The following is a 20,949-nucleotide window of genomic DNA, read 5'->3' as shown; positions in this document are numbered from 1 at the left end:
CATGTTTGAATGCATTATAAGAGATATACAATCATTATAATGAAGAAATCTTTGTATCTAGTGGAAATGTGCAAACTTCTTGAAACAGCTCTCAAATGCCCAAAATCAACTTTTTATAGATTAGACTGATCTCACCAGTAATTTCTCATCAGTTTTCACTACTTTATCATTTGAACATAACTTTTCAGTTTTTCACTCTTAGGAATCTATACTGTGCATGAGAGGTCAAAATGCATCATTATAACATGTTTGCATGCATTATAAGAGATATACAATCATTATAATGAAGAAATCTTTGTATCTAGTGGAAATGTGCAAACTTCTTGAAACAGCTCTCAACTGCCCAAAAGCATCTTTTAAGATTAAACTGATCTCACCAGTAATTTCTCATCAGTTTTCACTACTTTTTCATTTGAACATAACTTTTCAGTTTTTCACTCTTAGGAATCTATACTGTGCATGAGAGGTCAAAATGCATCATTATAACATGTTTGCATGCATTATAAGAGATATACAATCATTATAATGAAGAAATCTTTGTATCTAGTGGAAATGTGCAAACTTCTTGAAACAGCTCTCAACTGCCCAAAAGCATCTTTTTAAGATTAGACTGATCTCACCAGTAATTTCTCATCAGTTTTCACTACTTTTCATTTGAACATAACGTTTCAGTTTTTCACTCTTAGGAATCTATACTGTGCATGAAAGGTCAAAATGCATCATTATAACATGTTTTCATGCTTTATAAGAGATATACAATCATTATAATGAAGAAATCTTTGTATCTAGTGGAAATGTGCAAACTTCTTGAAACAGCTCTCAAATGCCCAAAATCAACTTTTTATAGATTAGACTGATCTTACCAGTAATTTCTCATCAGTTTTCACTACTTTTTCATTTGAACATAACGTTTCAGTTTTTCACTCTTAGGAATCTATACTGTGCATGAGAGGTCAAAATGCATCATTATAACATGTTTGCATGCATTATAAGAGATATACAATCATTATAATGAAGAAATCTTTGTATCTAGTGGAAATGTGCAAACTTCTTGAAACAGCTCTTAAATGCCCAAAAGCATCTTTTTATAGATTAGACTGATCTTAGCAGTAATTTCTCATCAGTTTTCACTACTTTTTCATTTGAACATAACGTTTCAGTTTTTCACTCTTAGGAATCTATACTGTGCATAAGAGGTCAAAATGCATCATTATAACATTTTTGCATGCATTATAAGAGATATACAATCATTATAATGAAGAAATCTTTGTATCTAGTGGAAATGTGCAAACCTCTTGAAACAGCTCTCAAATACCCAATAATCAACTTTTTATAATTAGACTGATCTTAGCAGTAATTTCTCATCAGTTTTCACTACTTATCATTTGAACATAACTTTTCAGTTTTTCACTCTTAGGAATCTATACTGTGCATGAGAGGTCAAAATGCATCATTATAACATGTTTGCATGCATTATAAGAGATATACAATCATTATAATGAAGAAATCTTTGTATCTAGTGGAAATGTGCAAACTTCTTGAAACAGCTCTCAAATGCCCAAAAGCATCTTTTTAAGATTAAACTGATCTCACCAGTAATTTCTCATCAGTTTTCACTACTTTTTCATTTGAACATAACTTTTCAGTTTTTCACTCTTAGGAATCTATACTGTGCATGAGAGGTCAAAATGCATCATTATAACATGTTTGCATGCATTATAAGAGATATACAATCATTATAATGAAGAAATCTTTGTATCTAGTGGAAATGTGCAAACTTCTTGAAACAGCTCTCAACAGCCCAAAAGCATCTTTTTATAGATTAGACTGATCTCACCAGTAATTTCTCATCAGTTTTCAATACTTTTTCATTTCAACATAACTTTCAGTTTTTCACTCTTAGGAATCTATACTGTGCATGAGAGGTCAAAATGCATCATTATAACATGTTTGCATGCATTATAAGAGATATAAAATCATTATAATGAAGAAATCTTTGTATCTAGTGGAAATGTGCAAACTTCTTGAAACAGCTCTCAAATGCCCAAAAGCATCATTTTAAGATTAGACTGATCTCACCAGTAATTTCTCATCAGTTTTCACTACTTTTTCATTTGAACATAACGTTTCAGTTTTTCACTCTTAGGCATCTATATTAAGCATGAAAGGTCAAAATGCATCATTACAACATTTTTGAATGCATTATAAGAGATATACAATCATTATAATGAAGAAATCTTTGTATCTAGTGGAAATGTGCAAACTTCTTGAAACAGCTCTTAAATACCCAAAATCATCTTTTTATAGATTAGACTGATCTCACCAATAATTTCTCATCAGTTTTCACTACTTTTTCATTTGAACAGAACATTTCAGTTTTTCACTCTTAGGAATCTATGCTGTGCATGAGAGGTCAAAATGCATCATAATAACATGTTTGCATGCATTATAAGAGATATACAATTATTATAACGAAGAAATCTTTGTATCTAGTGGAAATGTGCAAACTTCTTGAAACAGCTCTTAAATACCTAAAATCAACTTTTTATAATTAGACTGATCTTTGCAGTAATTTCTCATCAGTTTTCACTACTTTTTCATTTGAACATAACTTTTCAGTTTTTCACTCTTAGGAATCTATACTGTGCATGAGAGGTCAAAATGCATCATTATAACATGTTTGCATGCATTATAAGAGATATAAAATCATTATAATGAAGAAATCTTTGTATCTAGTGGAAATGTGCAAACTTCTTGAAACAGCTCTCAACTGCCCAAAAGCATCATTTTAAGATTAGACTGATCTCACCAGTAATTTCTCATCAGTTTTCACTACTTTTTCATTTGAACATAACTTTTCAGTTTTTCACTCTTAGGAATCTATACTGTGCATGAGAGGTCAAAATGCATCATTATAACATGTTTGCATGCTTTATAAGAGATATACATTCATTATAATGAAGAAATCTTTGTATCTAGTGGAAATGTGCAATCTTCTTGAAACAGCTCTTAAAAGCCGAAAAGCAACTTCTTATAATTAGACTGATCTTACCAGTAATTTCTCATCAGTTTTCACTACTTTATTATTTCAACATAACTTTCAGTTTTTCACTCTTAGGAATCTATACTGTGCATAAGAGGTCAAAATGCTTCATTATAACATGTTTGCATGCTTTATAAGAGATATACATTCATTATAATGAAGAAATCTTTGTATCTAGTGGAAATGTGCAAACTTCTTGAAACAGCTCTCAACGGCCCAAAAGCATCATTTTAAGATTAGACTGATCTCACCAGTAATTTCTCATCAGTTTTCAGTACTTCATTTGAACATAACTTTTCAGTTTTTCACTCTTAGGAATGTATACTGTGCATAAGAGGTCAAAATGCATCATTATAACATGTTTGCATGCTTTATAAGAGATATACATTAATTATAATGAAGAAATCTTTGTATCTAGTGGAAATGTGCAAACTTCTTGAAACAGCTCTCAATGGCCCAAAAGCATCATTTTAAGATTAGACTGATCTCACCAGTAATTTCTCATCAGTTTTCACTACTTTTCATTTGAACATAACGTTTCAGTTTTTCACTCTTAGGCATCTATATTAAGCATGAAAGGTCAAAATGCATCATTACAACATTTTTGAATGCATTATAAGAGATATACAATCATTGTAATGAAGAAATCTTTGTATCAAGTGGAACTGTGCACACTTCTTGAAACAGCTCTCATTTGGCTTTTGCCCAAAACCATCATTTTAAGATTAGACTGATCTCACCAGTAATTACTCATCAGTTTTCACTACTTTTTCATTTGAACATAACGTTTCAGTTTTGCACTCTTAGGCATCTATATTAAGCATGAGAGGTCAAAATGCATCATTATAACATGTTTGCAGGCATTATAAGAGATATAAAATCATTATAATGAAGAAATCTTTGTATCTAGTGGAAATGTGCAAACTTCTTGAAACTGCTCTCAACTGCCCAAAAGTATCTTTTTAAGATTAAACTGATCTCACCAGTAATTTTTCATCAGTTTTCACTACTTTTTCATTTGAACATAACTTTTTAGTTTTTTACTCTTAGGAATCGTATACTGTGCATAAGAGGTCAAAATGCATCATTATAACATGTTTGCATGCATTATAAGAGATATACATTAATTATAATGAAGAAATCTTTGTATCTAGTGGAAATGTGCAAACTTCTTGAAACTGCTCTCAACTGCCCAAACTCAACTTTTTATAATTAGACTGATCTTACCAGTAATTTCTCATCAGTTTTCACTACTTTATCATTTGAACATAACTTTTCAGTTTTTCACTCTTAGGAATCTATACTGTGCATGAGAGATCAAAATGCATCATTATAACATGTTTGCATGCATTATAAGAGATATAAAATCATTATAATGAAGAAATCTTTGTATCTAGTGGAAATGTGCAAACTTCTTGAAAATGCTCTCAACTGCCCAAAAGCATCTTTTTAAGATGAAACTGATCTCACCAGTAATTTCTCATCAGTTTTCACTACTTTTTCATTTGAACATAACTTTCAGTTTTTCACTCTTAGGAATCTGTACTGTGCATTAGAGGTCAAACTGCTTCATTATAACATTTTTGAATGCATTATAAGAGATACACAATCATTATAACGAAGAAATCTTTGTATCTAGTGGAAATGTGCAAACTTCTTGAAACAGCTCTTAAATACCCAAAATCAACTTTTTATATTAGACTGATCTTAGCAGTAATTTCTCATCAGTTTTCACTACTTTTTCCATTGAACATAACTTTTCAGTTTTTCACTCTTAGGAATCTATACTGTGCATGAGATGGCAAAATGCATTATTATAACATGTTTGCATGCAATATAAGAGATATACAATCATTATAATGAAGAAATCTTTGTATCTATTGGAAATGTGCAAACTTCTTGAAACAGCTCTCAACGTCCCAAAAGCATCATTTTAAGATTAGACTGATCTCACCAGTAATTTCTCATCAGTTTTCACTACTTTTTCATTTGAACATAACTTTTCAGTTTTTCACTCTTAGGAATCTATACTGTGCATAAGAGGTCAAAATGCATCATTATAACATGTTTGCATGCATTATAAGAGATATAAAATCATTATAATGAAGAAATCTTTGTATCTAGTGGAAATGTGCAAACTTCTTGAAACAGCTCTTAAATGCCCAAAAGCAACTTTTTATAATTAGACTGATCTTAGCAGTAATTTCTCATCAGTTTTCACTACTTTTCATTTGAACATAACTTTTCAGTTTTTCACTCTTAGGAATCTATACTGTGCATGAGAGGTCAAAATGCATCATTATAACATGTTTGCATGCATTATAAGAGATATACAATCATTATAATGAAGAAATCTTTGTATCTAGTGGAAATGTGCAAACTTCTTGAAACAGCTCTCAACTGCCCAAAAGCAACTTTTTATAGATTAGACTGATCTTACCAGTAATTTCTCATCAGTTTTCACTACTTTTTCATTTGAACATAACTTTTCAGTTTTTCACTCTTAGGAATCTATACTGTGCATGAGATGGCAAAATGCATCATTATAACATGTTTGCAGGCATTATAAGAGATATAAAATCATTATAATGAAGAAATCTTTGTATCTAGTGGAAATGTGCAAACTTCTTGAAACAGCTCTCAACGGCCCAAAAGCATCATTTTAAGATTAGACTGATCTCACCAGTAATTTCTCATCAGTTTTCACTACTTTTTCATTTGAACATAACTTTCAGTTTTTCACTCTTAGGAATCTATACTGTGCATGAGAGGTCAAAATGCATCATTATAACATGTTTGCATGCATTATAAGAGATATACAATCATTATAATGAAGAAATCTTTGTATCTAGTGGAAATGTGCAAACTTCTTGAAACAGCTCTCAAATGCCCAAAAGCATCATTTTAAGATTAGACTGATCTCACCAGTAATTTCTCATCAGTTTTCACTACTTTTTCATTTGAACATAACGTTTCAGTTTTTCACTCTTAGGCATCTATATTAAGCATGAGAGGTCAAAATGCATCATTACAACATGTTTGAATGCATTATAAGAGATATACAATCATTATAATGAAGAAATCTTTGTATCTAGTGGAAATGTGCAAACTTCTTGAAACAGCTCTCAACATGCCCAAAATCATCATTTTTAAGATTAGACTGATCTCACCAGTAATTTCTCATCAGTTTTCACTACTTTATCATTTGAACATAACTTTTCAGTTTTTCACTCTTAGGAATCTATACTGTGCATAAGAGGTCAAAATGCATCATTATAACATGTTTTCATGCTTTATAAGAGATATACATTAATTATAATGAAGAACATAACTTGAACATAACTTTTCAGTGTTTCACTCTTAGGAATCTGTACTGTGCATGAGAGGTCAAAATGCATCATTACAACATTTTTGAATGCACTATAAGAGATATACAATCATTATAACGAAGAAATCTTTGTATCTAGTGGAAATGTGCAAACTTCTTGAAACAGCTCTTAAATGCCCAAAATCAACTTTTTATAATTAGACTGATCTTAGCAGTAATTTCTCATCAGTTTTCACTACTTTATCATTTGAACATAACTTTTCAGTTTTTCACTCTTAGGAATCTATACTGTGCATGAGAGGTCAAAATGCATCATTATAACATGTTTGCATGCATTATAAGTGATATACAATCATTATAATTAAGAAATCTTTGTATCTAGTGGAAATGTGCAAACTTCTTGAAACAGCTCTCAACTGCCCAAAAGCATCTTTTTAAGATTAAACTGATCTCACCAGTAATTTCTCATCAGTTTTCACTACTTTTTCATTTGAACATAACTTTTCAGTTTTTCACTCTTAGGAATCTATACTGTGCATGAGAGGTCAAAATGCATCATTATAACATGTTTGCATGCATTATAAGAGATATACAATCATTATAATGAAGAAATCTTTGTATCTAGTGGAAATGTGCAAACTTCTTGAAACAGCTCTCAACTGCCCAAAAGCATCTTTTTAAGATTAAACTGATCTCACCAGTAATTTCTCATCAGTTTTCACTACTTTTTCATTTGAACATAACTTTTCAGTTTTTCACTCTTAGGAATCTATACTGTGCATGAGAGGTCAAAATGCATCATTATAACATGTTTGCATGCATTATAAGAGATATACAATCATTATAATGAAGAAATCTTTGTATCTAGTGGAAATGTGCAAACTTCTTGAAACAGCTCTCAACGTGCCCAAAAGCATCTTTTTAAGATTAGACTGATCTCACCAGTAATTTCTCATCAGTTTTCACTACTTTTTCATTTGAACATAACTTTTCAGTTTTTCACTCTTAGGAATCTATACTGTGCATGAGAGGTCAAAATGCATCATTATAACATGTTTGCATGCATTATAAGAGATATACAATCATTATAATGAAGAAATCTTTGTATCTAGTGGAAATGTGCAAACTTCTTGAAACAGCTCTCAAATGCCCAAAAGCATCATTTTAAGATTAGACTGATCTCACCAGTAATTTCTCATCAGTTTTCACTACTTTTTCATTTGAACATAACGTTTCAGTTTTTCACTCTTAGGCATCTATATTAAGCATGAAAGGTCAAAATGCATCATTACAACATGTTTGCATGCATTATAAGAGATATACAATCATTATAATGAAGAAATCTTTGTATCTAGTGGAAATGTGCAAACTTCTTGAAACAGCTCTCAAATGCCCAAAAGCATCATTTTATAGATTAGACTGATCTCACCAGTAATTTCTCATCAGTTTTCACTACTTTTTCATTTAAACATAACGTTTCAGTTTTTCACTCCTAGGCATCTATATTAAGCATGAGAGTTCAAAATGCATCATTATAACATGTTTGCATGCAATATAAGAGATATACAATCATTATAATGAAGAAATCTTTGTATCTAGTGGAAATGTGCAAACTTCTTGAAACAGCACTTAAATGCCCAAAATCAACTTTTTATAATTAGACTGATCTTAGCAGTAATTTCTCATCAGTTTTCACTACTTTATCATTTGAACATAACTTTTCAGTTTTTCACTCTTAGGAATCTATACTGTGCATGAGAGATCAAAATGCATCATTATAACATGTTTTCATGCTTTATAAGAGATATACATTAATTATAATGAAGAACATAACTTGAACATAACTTTTCAGTGTTTCACTCTTAGGAATCTGTACTGTGCATGAGAGGTCAAAATGCATCATTACAACATTTTTGAATGCACTATAAGAGATATACAATCATTATAACGAAGAAATCTTTGTATCTAGTGGAAATGTGCAAACCTCTTGAAACAGCTCTTAAATACCCAAAATCAACTTTTTATAATTAGACTGATCTTAGCAGTAATTTCTCATCAGTTTTCACCACTTTATCATTTGAACATAACTTTTCAGTTTTTCACTCTTAGGAATCTATACTGTGCATGAGAGGTCAAAATGCATCATTATAACATGTTTGCATGCATTATAAGAGATATTCAATCATTATAATGAAGAAATCTTTGTATCTAGTGGAAATGTGCAAACTTCTTGAAACTGCTCTCAACTGCCCAAAAGCATCTTTTTAAGATTAAACTGATCTCACCAGTAATTTCTCATCATTTTTCAATACTTTTTCATTTCAAAATAACTTTCAGTTTTTCACTCTTAGGAATCTATACTGTGCATGAGAGGTCAAAATGCATCATTATAACATGTTTGCACGCATTATAAGAGATATAAAATCATTATAATGAAGAAATCTTTGTATCTAGTGGAAATGTGCAAACTTCTTGAAACAGCTCTCAACTGCCCAAAAGCATCTTTTTAAGATTAGACTGATCTCACCAGTAATTTCTCATCAGTTTTCACTACTTTTTCATTTGAACATAACTTTTCAGTTTTTCACTCTTAGGAATCTATACTGTGCATGAGAGGTCAAAATGCATCATTATAACATGTTTGCATGCATTATAAGAGATATACAATCATTATAATGAAGAAATCTTTGTATCTAGTGGAAATGTGCAAACTTCTTGAAACAGCTCTCAACTGCCCAAAAGCATCTTTTTAAGATTAGACTGATCTCACCAGTAATTTCTCATCAGTTTTCACTACTTTTTCATTTGAACATAACTTTCAGTTTTTCACTCTTAGGAATCTATACTGTGCATGAGAGGTCAAAATGCATCATTATAACATGTTTGCATGCATTATAAGAGATATACAATCATTATAATGAAGAAATCTTTGTATCTAGTGGAAATGTGCAAACTTCTTGAAACAGCTCTCAAATGCCCAAAAGCATCTTTTTAAGATTAGACTGATCTCACCAGTAATTTCTCATCAGTTTTCACTACTTTTTCATTTGAACATAACTTTTCAGTTTTTCACTCTTAGGCATCTATATTGAGCATGAGAGGTCAAAATGCATCATTATAACATGTTTGCATGCATTATAAGAGATATACAATCATTATAATGAAGAAATCTTTGTATCTAGTGGAAATGTGCAAACTTCTTGAAACAGCTCTTAAATGCCCAAAATCAACTTTTTATAGATTAGACTGATCTTAGCAGTAATTTCTCATCAGTTTTCACTACTTTTTCATTTGAACATAACGTTTTCAGTTTTTCACTCTTAGGAATCTATACTGTGCATGAGAGGTCAAAATGCATCATTATAACATGTTTGCATGCATTATAAGAGATATACAATCATTATAATGAAGAAATCTTTGTATCTAGTGGAAATGTGCAAACTTCTTGAAACAGCTCTCAACGGCCCAAAAGCATCTTTTTAAGATTAAACTGATCTCACCAGTAATTTATCATCAGTTTTCACTACTTTTTCATTTGAACATAACCCTTCAGTTCTCTTACGAGAGGTTCTCTCGTATTGCGTAAGTTTGCTTACGCTACGGGAAAGATTAATCTTTTCTGAGATATTGAAGCCAAAAAATTATCCTTAATTTTGTATCCATTGTCAACGCAGTGCGGCAGCTGCAGACCTTGAGCGGGCTAGCTAGCGAGCTCATTGGTTGCTCTGCGGCAACTGCTGCAGCCTATAGACGAGCTTGGGCGAACTCGAATCCAATGAGAGGCGTCCGCACGCACACTGCATCAAAGCCCGCCAAAAAGGGCGTGACTAGAGTACATATAAGTGTAGTTCGTAGGCTGGAACCCTGATTTTCATCTCTTCAGCGAAGCTCTCCGCGATCGCTGAACCTGGAAGCCGCGTCGCCGTTCGAGGGGCATCTAGCAAGCGTGGACAGCGCTAGAAGAAGCCGGCCGTCTTCAGCCACCTTCAGCCATCCTGCGAGCTACGCCATCCGGCGACGTATCCTTTTATTAAGCAAGCTAGTTCTTAAAGAACTTCACAAAAGAGTACGAGCGTCTTTTTTAAGATGCCTCGCTCCACTTGCGCCTCATGCCACGCTCCTCTCAGCACCGGAGACCGCCACGTCATCTGCGCTCTCTGCCTGGGACTGGTGCATGCAGAGCTCGCCCTCGCCAAAGGCGGATGCGATCTCTGCGAGGAGCTGCCGATGTCGAACCTGCGGGCTCGACTCGAAACGCTCAGGACCGAAGTCGCCGCGCCGCCTTCCGTTCAGCCGCGCAGAAAAAAGCGCCGCTCTCAAAGGCTGCTGAAAACAGTGGTAGAAGCCTCACCAGAAGCCTCACCAGAGCCCATCCCTCGAGCATCGCCTTCACCCTCCCCGCCCACTCGGGACGCGCAGTTGCCGCCGAGCGGCTGCTCTGCTGCCATCTCGGAAGAAGAAGCGGAGGATAAGGGCTGTACCATCATGGCTTCGGACAGCGAGGAGAGGTCAGGCTCACACGCCTCCTCCTCGGCCCAGGAATCAAGCTGGACCCGCGCCGGAGTCGAAGGGGAACTAACACGCCTCCTCACACAGGCCGTCGACCGCCTCGGGCTCGAGTGGTCACCGCCCCTTGAGCAGGCACCCAACAGGCTTGACGGCTGCTTTCTTCAGAGCCATCTGCCGCTCTAGCACCCGCTGCCCGGGCCGCTCCCTTCCTGCCGGAATTACATACGGAGCTTGCCAAGTCATGGAACGCCCTTTTCAGCCAGGACCCGATCCCACGTCTCCACCTCTCTCGCTCGGTGGACGGCGCCACTGAGAGAGGCTACTCCTCCATCCCCCGGTCGAGGACTGCAGTAGCAGCACACCTTTGTCCGCCCTCCGTGAGATGGCGCTCTAAGCCTGTGCTCCCGTCTAAGGCCTGCAGAGCGACTTCCGCCTATGTTGGCCGCGCCTATTCCGCCGCCGGCCGCGATCTGCTCTGCACTCAATGGCCGTTTTACAGATCCTACAAGCAGACCTTCTTCGGGAGTGGGATGAGAAAGGCAGGCACCCAGAGGCTGTTGCAGATCTACGGAGTGCGACGGACCTCGCCCTCCAGCGCTACCAAAGCTGCAGCCCAAGCTCTAGGGAAGTGCATGGCCTCGCTGACTGTGACCGAGAGACACTTATGGCTAACACTAGCCGACATGGGAGAAGCAGAGCGCTCCACGTTCCTCAACGCACCGCTCTCTCCAACCGGTCTCTTCGGCTCCGCGGTGAGTGGCATCGTTGACCGCTTCTCAGAGGTCCAGAAAGCCACCCAAGCCATGAACCTCTTCCTGCCGCGTCGCGCTAGCTCCTCTGCAGGCCGCTCACGTGATCAGCCTCCTGCACGAGCCTCTTCACAGCGCCCAGTTCAACAATGCTCAGACTTCTCAGCGTCGACAGGGCGGCCGCCTCGATCACGCTCAGACAGCCGCCGCGAGACCGACGCCTCCCGCTGGCCTCGAACTAAGGTAGCGCTGAAACCCGAACAGCCGAAGTCTTCCTAACTGTGTTGAACAAACGACGGCTCAGTCCCGCCGCGGCCGGACCACCGTCAAAGCTTCGCCCCTGTCAGTCCCCTTCTCTTCAGGCTACTACAGTGGTGAATTTAGCAGCCAACAAGCCGGTGACACTGCCCGCTTGCTCTGCACTCAAACGCCGCTTTCACGGCGACCCAAATAAATCTTGTAAAGAGCAAACATGTCTTATGTGTAGAAAAGTGCCCACAACCCAGTGTTCGCCCCTACACACAAGCATAACACATCCCGTGCTCCCTATCAGAGCATCGCTCTCATAAAGCTGGTTACGTAACCGCTCGAAGGCCAGAGTCAATGAAGGCGCCTCAACAAATGCGCGCAGGCGCGCTCCATTCTCTCTGCCCAGCTCTGTCACACCCACTCAGCCCTATGTGTAGAAAATGTGCCCACAATCCAGTGTTCACTTCTGCACACAAGCACTGCATGTCTCGTGTCCCCACCAGAGCACGCCACATAAAGCGGTTACTGAACCGCCGAGCGCTAGAGTCAATAAATGCGCTTCACAAATGCGTGCGCGCGCCCATTCTCTGCCCGCTCTGTTACACGGCCAGCAACCATTCCTCTGTGTGTAAGTCCCGTGCTCATGACTATGCTTAGCGATCACGTAACAGATGTGACTCTTTTCCCCATTCATTCCAATCGGAAGTCACTCACAAAACAGCCTGTTCATGCTGTCTCGCGAGCAATCATGCATGAACACACTAAACGCCGCTCACACATTTTGTTCAGCGCCTGTGTGCGGCAATCAGAGCGAATTGGCCATTCACCCTCTAGCGTTACGCTTCAAAGCGTGGGAAGCTATTCCAGGGATATCCAAGTGGGTGTTAAGCACAATACAACAGGGCTATTTGCTACAGTTCGATCGCCGCCTCCTCGCTTCAGAGCGCGGCTCGAAACCACTGTGAACACGGAAGCAGCGTGCATGCTTCGTTCAGAAATAGCAAGCCTTCTGTGCAAAAGGGCCATAGAGAAATTGCCACCCTCTCTGAGCGAGTCGGGCTTTACAGCCGTTATTTTCTTGTTCCCAAGAAAGACGGCGGCCTCAGACCCATATTAGATCTCAGGGTTTTGAACAAGGTGCTTGCAAAAAGACCGTTCAAAATGCTTACAATCAGGAAACTCCTCGCGCATGTGCGCCAGGGGACTGGTTTATTTCTCTCGATCTGAAAGATGCATACTTTCAGATTCAGATAAATCCCCGTCACAGGCCATTCTTGAGATTCGCCTTCGACGGCCAGGTTTATCAATACACCGTCCTTCCGCTCGGCCTGTCCTTAGCACCCCGTACTTTCACGAAGTGCATGGATGCGGCGCTCGCACCCCTGCGGAGTCAGGGTTTGCGAATTCTGAACTATTTGGACGACTGGCTGATTATGGCACAGTCACATATGGAGCTTCTGTCTCACAGAGCAGTTCTCCTCAGCCATCTGAACAGTTTGGGTCTTGCAGTCAATTGGACCAAGAGCTCACTACAGCCCAGTCAGACCATTTCCTTCCTTGGAATAGAACTAGACTCCGTGGCAATGACGGCTCGCTTATCTACACAGCGCACGCGCCGTGTTCAGTGACTAGCCGCGATCTTTTCAGATGAACAGCCTCACGCCTCTGAAGAAATTCCAGAGAGTGCTAGGTTACATGGCCTCAGCCGCAGCAGTACTTCAGCTGGGTTTACTGCACATGCGCCCGCTTCAGCATTGGCTAAACACCCGCACGTCTCGCCGGGCTAGGGCCATAGGCCGCCAGCCAATCAGAGTGACTCAGACCTGTATATCAGCTCTGCAGCCCTGGACAGTGGCCGAGTGGTATCAGCGGGGAGTGACAATGGGAGCTGTATCTCGCCGAAAAGTCATCTCGACAGACGCGTCCAACACGGGTTGGGGCGCGGTCTCGCGAGGGCTCTCCGGTTTTCGGCCTATGGTCAGTTCAGGAAAAGCTCCTTCACATAAATTGTCTGGAAATGATAGCGGTCGAGTACGCGCTCGTGCGCTTTCTCCCGGTCATTCAGGGTCACCACGTCCTGGTCCGTTCGGACAACAGATCTGTGGTATCCTACCTAAACCGTCAGGGCGGTGTCAGATCCAGGAACCTCTTCCATCTGACGAAACGCATACTGAGTTGGTCCCAGTGCCACCTGCGCTCGCTGAGGGCGACGCACGTGCCAGGCCACCTGAACGACGGCCCGGACAGACTGTCCAGAGACAATATTCCCCCAGGGGAATGGTCCCTGCACGCTCAAACAGTCCAGACGTTATGGCACCTATTCGGCAGAGCAGAGATAGACCTCTTTGCGTCCAAAGAGAACTCTCACTGCCCAATATTTTTCTCGAAAAGCGAGGACGCGCTGGCCCAGGACTGGCCCAGCCGCCCGCTTTACGCCTTCCCTCCCGTCTCGCTATTGCCACAGGTAATGCAGAGGATCAGGGAAACGCGCCACTCGGTGCTCCTCATAGCCCCGCGTTGGGAGAATCAGACATGGTTCCCGGAGCTTACGCAGCTGTCACTGACAGCGCCGTGGCCCATCCCAGTGAGAGCAGATCTCCTCTCTCAAGCTCGCGGCACAATCTGGCATCCCCACCCAGAGCGCTGGGCGCTGCATGCGTGGGTGATCAACGACTACCCGTCGCTCTGCCAGAAGGAGTAATAAACACCATCATACACGCTAGAGCCCCTTCCACGAGAAGACTCTATGCGTCAAAATGGTCTGTGTTCTCAAAATGGTGCACCGACAGAGACCTGGACCCACGGACATGTGGGGTGTCGTCGCTGCTCGTATTTCTACAAGAGCTGCTGGATGAGGGCAGATCCCCATCCACGCTCAAAGTGTATGTGGCGGCCGTTGCGGCGTTCGCTGAACCCCTGCACGGCCAGTCATGGGGTAAAAACGAGCTGGTCATCCGCTTCCTCAGGGGAGCTAGAAGGATGAACCCCCGCGCCCCCCATCGGTTCCTATCTGGGATCTTTCTATAGTTCTCGAAACTATGAAAGCCCCCCTTTCGAACCACTTCAATCCGTGGATTTGAAATACCTTTCACTCAAAACCGTTTTTCTGACTGCCCTGTCATCAGTCAAACGTGTGGGAGACCTTCACGCGCTGTCTGTCAGCGCTGCGTGTCTTGAGTTTGGACCAAGTGACTCCAAGGTCATTTTAAAGCCTAGACACGGCTATGTTCCCAAGGTGATCGGTACTCCTTTCAGAGCACAGGTCATTTCCCTATCGGCGCTGCCAGCACCGGATAGCGAACGCGACGCCAATCTCCTTTGCCCGGTCAGAGCACTGAGATTGTATACTGCACGCTCCGCTGCTTTCAGACGCTCCGAGCAGCTTTTCGTTTCGTTCGGAGGGCGCACCAAAGGTCTCGCCGCTCGAAACAGACACTATCTAGATGGATAGTGGACGCTATTGCTGCTGCATACGCGTCAAAAGACCTGCCATGCCCGTTGGGCATTAGGGCTCACTCCACTAGAGGCATGGCATCCTCGTGGGCATGGTCCAGCGGAATTTCCATTCACGACATATGTGTGGCAGCGGGATGGACTTCCCCTCCACCTTTGTCAGATTTTACAATATGGAAGTGCCCGCTCTGCAGGCAAAACTACTAGCGGTTTAATACGCTACAGCTCCCCTGGTGAGCTGCACTGATGGGACACATTCCACACAGACCGGCACCGCCGCTCTGTCGTTCCCGTCCTACTATGTGCTTATGTATTACACAATCAATGACCCGCATTCTTGCCGGCCAAATATTATTTCCCCACTCATAAGGGCTCCCCCGGGTCCCCCTTAATTCCCTGGGGCTTATACAGTGGATGCTTGGCGCGCACGGCGTTGACAATGGGTTCCCGTAGCGTAAGCTAGCTTACGCAATACGAGAGAACCTCTCGTAAGAGAACGTATCGGTTACCTAACGTAACCTCGGTTCTCTCTAGATGAGGGAACGAGTATTGCGTAGCCGGCCGTGCTCGCGCCACGAGCGACTTTTCGCTTCAGTCAATGAAAACCAGGGTTCCAGCCTACGAACTACGCTTATATGCACTCTAGTCACGCCCTTTTTGGCGGGCTTTGATGCAGTGAGCGCGCGGACGCCTCTCATTGGATGCGAGTTCGCCCAAGCTCGTCTATAGGCTGCAGCAGTTGCCGCAGAGCAACCTATGAGCTCGCTAGCTAGCCCGCTCAAGGTCTGCAGCTGCCGCACTGCGTTGACAATGGATACAAAAATTAAGGATAATTTTTTGGCTTCAATATCTCAGAAAAGATGAATCTTTCCCGTAGCGTAAGCTAGCTTACGCAATACTCGTTCCCTCATCTAGAGAGAACCGAGGTTACGTTAGGTAACCGATACGTTTTTCACTCTTAGGCATCTATATTAAGCATATTAGGTCAAAATGCATCATTACAACATTTTTGAATGCATTATAAGAGATATACAATCATTATAATGAAGAAATCTTTGTATCTAGTGGAAATGTGCAAACCTCTTGAAACAGCTCTTAAATACCAAAAATCAACTTTTTATAATTAGACTGATCTTAGCAGTAATTTCTCATCAGTTTTCACCACTTTATCATTTGAACATAACTTTTCAGTTTTTCACTCTTAGGAATCTATACTGTGCATGAGAGGTCAAAATGCATCATTATAACATGTTTGCATGCATTATAAGAGATATACAATCATTATAATGAAGACATCTTTGTATCTAGTGGAAATGTGCAAACTTCTTGAAACAGCTCTCAACGGCCCAAAAGCATCTTTTTAAGATTAAACTGATCTCACCAGTAATTTCTCATCAGTTTTCACTACTTTTTCATTTGAACATAACTTTTCAATTTTTCACTCTTAGGATTCTATACTGTGCATGAGAGGTCAAAATGCATCATTATAACATGTTTGCATGCATTATAAGAGATATACAATCATTATAATGAAGAAATCTTTGTATCTAGTGGAAATGTGCAAACTTCTTGAAACAGCTCTCAACAGCCCAAAAGCATCTTTTTAAGATTAAACTGATCTCACCAGTAATTTCTCATCAGTTTTCAATACTTTTTCATTTCAACATAACTTTCAGTTTTTCACTCTTAGGAATCTATACTGTGCATGAGAGGTCAAAATGCATCATTATAACATGTTTGCACGCATTATAAGAGATATAAAATCATTATAATGAAGAAATCTTTTGTATCTAGTGGAAATGTGCAAACTTCTTGAAACAGCTCTCAAATGCCCAAAAGCATCATTTTAAGATTAGACTGATCTCACCAGTAGTTACTCATCAGTTTTCACTACTTTTCATTTGAACATAACGTTTCAGTTTTTCACTCTTAGGCATCTATATTAAGCATGAAAGGTCAAAATGCATCATTACAACATTTTTGAATGCATTATAAGAGATATACAATCATTATAATGAAGAAATCTTTGTATCTAGTGGAAATGTGCAAACTTCTTGAAACAGCTCTTAAATACCCAAAATCAACTTTTTATAATTAGACTGATCTTAGCAGTAATTTCTCATCATTTTTCACTACTTTATCATTTGAACATAACATTTCAGTTTTTCACTCTTAGGAATCTATACTGTGCATAAGAGGTCAAAATGCATCATTATAACATGTTTTCATGCTTTATAAGAGATATACATTAATTATAATGAAGAACATAACTTGAACATAACTTTTCAGTGTTTCACTCTTAGGAATCTGTACTGTGCATGAGAGGTCAAAATGCATCATTACAACATTTTTGAATGCACTATAAGAGATATACAATCATTATAACGAAGAAATCTTTGTATCTAGTGGAAATGTGCAAACCTCTTGAAACAGCTCTTAAATACCAAAAATCAACTTTTTATAATTAGACTGATCTTAGCAGTAATTTCTCATCAGTTTTCACCACTTTATCATTTGAACATAACTTTTCAGTTTTTCACTCTTAGGAATCTATACTGTGCATGAGAGGTCAAAATGCATCATTATAACATGTTTGCATGCATTATAAGAGATATACAATCATTATAATGAAGAAATCTTTGTATCTAGTGGAAATGTGCAAACTTCTTGAAACTGCTCTCAACTGCCCAAAAGTATCTTTTTAAGATTAAACTGATCTCACCAGTAATTTCTCATCAGTTTTCTCTACTTTTTCATTTGAACATAACTTTTCAGTTTTTCACTCTTAGGAATCTATACTGTGCATGAGAGGTCAAAATGCATCATTATAACATGTTTGCATGCATTATAAGAGATATAAAATCATTATAATGAAGAAATCTTTGTATCTAGTGGAAATGTGCAAACTTCTTGAAACAGCTCTCAACGGCCCAAAAGCATCTTTTTAAGATTAGACTGATCTCACCAGTAATTTCTCATCAGTTTTCACTACTTTTCATTTGAACATAACTTTTCAGTTTTTCACTCTTAGGAATCTATACTGTGCATGAGAGGTCAAAATGCATCATTATAACATGTTTGCATGCATTATAAGAGATATAAAATCATTATAATGAAGAAATCTTTGTATCTAGTGGAAATGTGCAAACTTCTTGAAACAGCTCTCAAATGCCCAAAAGCATCATTTTAAGATTAGACTGATCTCACCAGTAGTTACTCATCAGTTTTCACTACTTTTCATTTGAACATAACGTTTCAGTTTTTCACTCTTAGGCATCTATATTAAGCATGAAAGGTCAAAATGCATCATTACAACATTTTTGAATGCATTATAAGAGATATACAATCATTATAATGAAGAAATCTTTGTATCTAGTGGAAATGTGCAAACTTCTTGAAACAGCTCTTAAATACCCAAAATCAACTTTTTATAATTAGACTGATCTTAGCAGTAATTTCTCATCAGTTTTCACTACTTTATCATTTGAACATAACATTTCAGTTTTTCACTCTTAGGAATCTATACTGTGCATAAGAGGTCAAAATGCATCATTATAACATGTTTTCATGCTTTATAAGAGATATACATTAATTATAATGAAGAACATAACTTGAACATAACTTTTCAGTGTTTCACTCTTAGGAATCTGTACTGTGCATGAGAGGTCAAAATGCATCATTACAACATGTTTGAATGCACTATAAGAGATATACAATCATTATAACGAAGAAATCTTTGTATCTAGTGGAAATGTGCAAACCTCTTGAAACAGCTCTCAACTGCCCAAAAGTCATCTTTTTATAGATTAAACTGATCTCACCAGTAATTTCTCATCAGTTTTCACTACTTTTTCATTTGAACATAACTTTTCAGTTTTTCACTCTTAGGAATCTATACTGTGCATGAGAGGTCAAAATGCATCATTATAACATGTTTGCACGCATTATAAGAGATATACAATCATTATAATGAAGAAATCTTTGTATCTAGTGGAAATGTGCAAACTTCTTGAAACAGCTCTTAAATGCCCAAAATCAACTTTTTATAATTAGACTGATCTTAGCAGTAATTTCTCATCATTTTTCACTACTTTATCATTTGAACATATCTTTTCAGTTTTTCACTCTTAGGAATCTATACTGTGCATGAGAGTGCATAATTCTTCTAATTAGACTGATCTTAGCAGTAATTTCTCATCAGTTTTCACTACTTTTTCATTTGAACATAACGTTTCAGTTTTTCACTCTTAGGAATCTATACTGTGCATAAGAGGTCAAAATGCTTCATTATAACATGTTTGCACGCTTTATAAGAGATATACATTCATTATAATGAATAAATCTTTGTATCTAGTGGAAATGTGCAAACTTCTTGTAACAGCTCTTAAATGCCGAAAAGCAACTTCTTATAATTAGACTGATCTTAGCAGTAATTTCTCATCAGTTTTCACTACTTTTTCATTTGAACATAACGTTTCAGTTTTTCACTCTTAGGCATCTATATTAAGCATATTAGGTCAAAATGCATCATTACAACATTTTTGAATGCATTATAAGAGATATACAATCATTATAACGAAGAAATCTTTGTATCTAGTGGAAATGTGCAAACCTCTTGAAACAGCTCTTAAATACCAATAATCAACTTTTTATAATTAGACTGATCTTAGCAGTAATTTCTCATCAGTTTTCACCACTATCATTTGAACATAACTTTTCAGTTTTTCACTCTTAGGAATCTATACTGTGCATGAGATGTCAAAATGCATCATTATAACATGTTTTCATGCTTTATAAGAGATATACATTAATTATAATGAAGAACATAACTTGAACATAACTTTTCAGTGTTTCACTCTTAGGAATCTATACTGTGCATGAGAGGTCAAAATGCATCATTATAACATGTTTGCATGCATTATAAGAGATATACAATCATTATAATGAAGAAATCTTTGTATCTAGTGGAAATGTGCAAACTTCTTGAAACAGCTCTCAACTGCCCAAAAGCATCTTTTTATAGATTAGACTGATCTCACCAGTAATTTCTCATCAGTTTTCAGTACTTCTTCATTTGAACATAACTTTTCAGTTTTTCACTCTTAGGAATGTATACTGTGCATGAGAGGTCAAAATGCATCATTATAACATGTTTGCATGCATTATAAGAGATATAAAATCATTATAATGAAGAAATCTTTGTATCTAGTGGAAATGTGCAAACTTCTTGAAACAGCTCTCAACGGCCCCAAAGCATCTTTTTAAGATAAAACTGATCTCACCAGTAATTTCTCATCAGTTTTCACTACTTTTCATTTGAACATAACTTTTCAATTTTTCACTCTTAGGAATCTATACTGTGCATGAGAGGTCAAAATGCATCATTATAACATGTTTGCATGCATTATAAGAGATATACAATCATTATAATGAAGAAATCTTTGTATCTAGTGGAAATGTGCAAACTTCTTGAAACAGCTCTTAAATGCCCAAAATCAACTTTTTATAATTAGACTGATCTTAGCAGTAATTTCTCATCAGTTTTCACTACTTTATCATTTGAACATAACTTTTCAGTTTTTCACTCTTAGGAATTGAACATAACTTTCAGTTTTCAC

The sequence above is a fragment of the Xyrauchen texanus genome, chromosome 2, assembly GCF_025860055.1.
Source record: "Xyrauchen texanus isolate HMW12.3.18 chromosome 2, RBS_HiC_50CHRs, whole genome shotgun sequence".
In the NCBI taxonomy this organism is placed as follows: Eukaryota; Metazoa; Chordata; class Actinopteri; order Cypriniformes; family Catostomidae; genus Xyrauchen; species Xyrauchen texanus.
The sequence above is the reverse complement of the archived record's forward strand: the minus strand, read 5'-3'. Positions refer to the sequence as shown.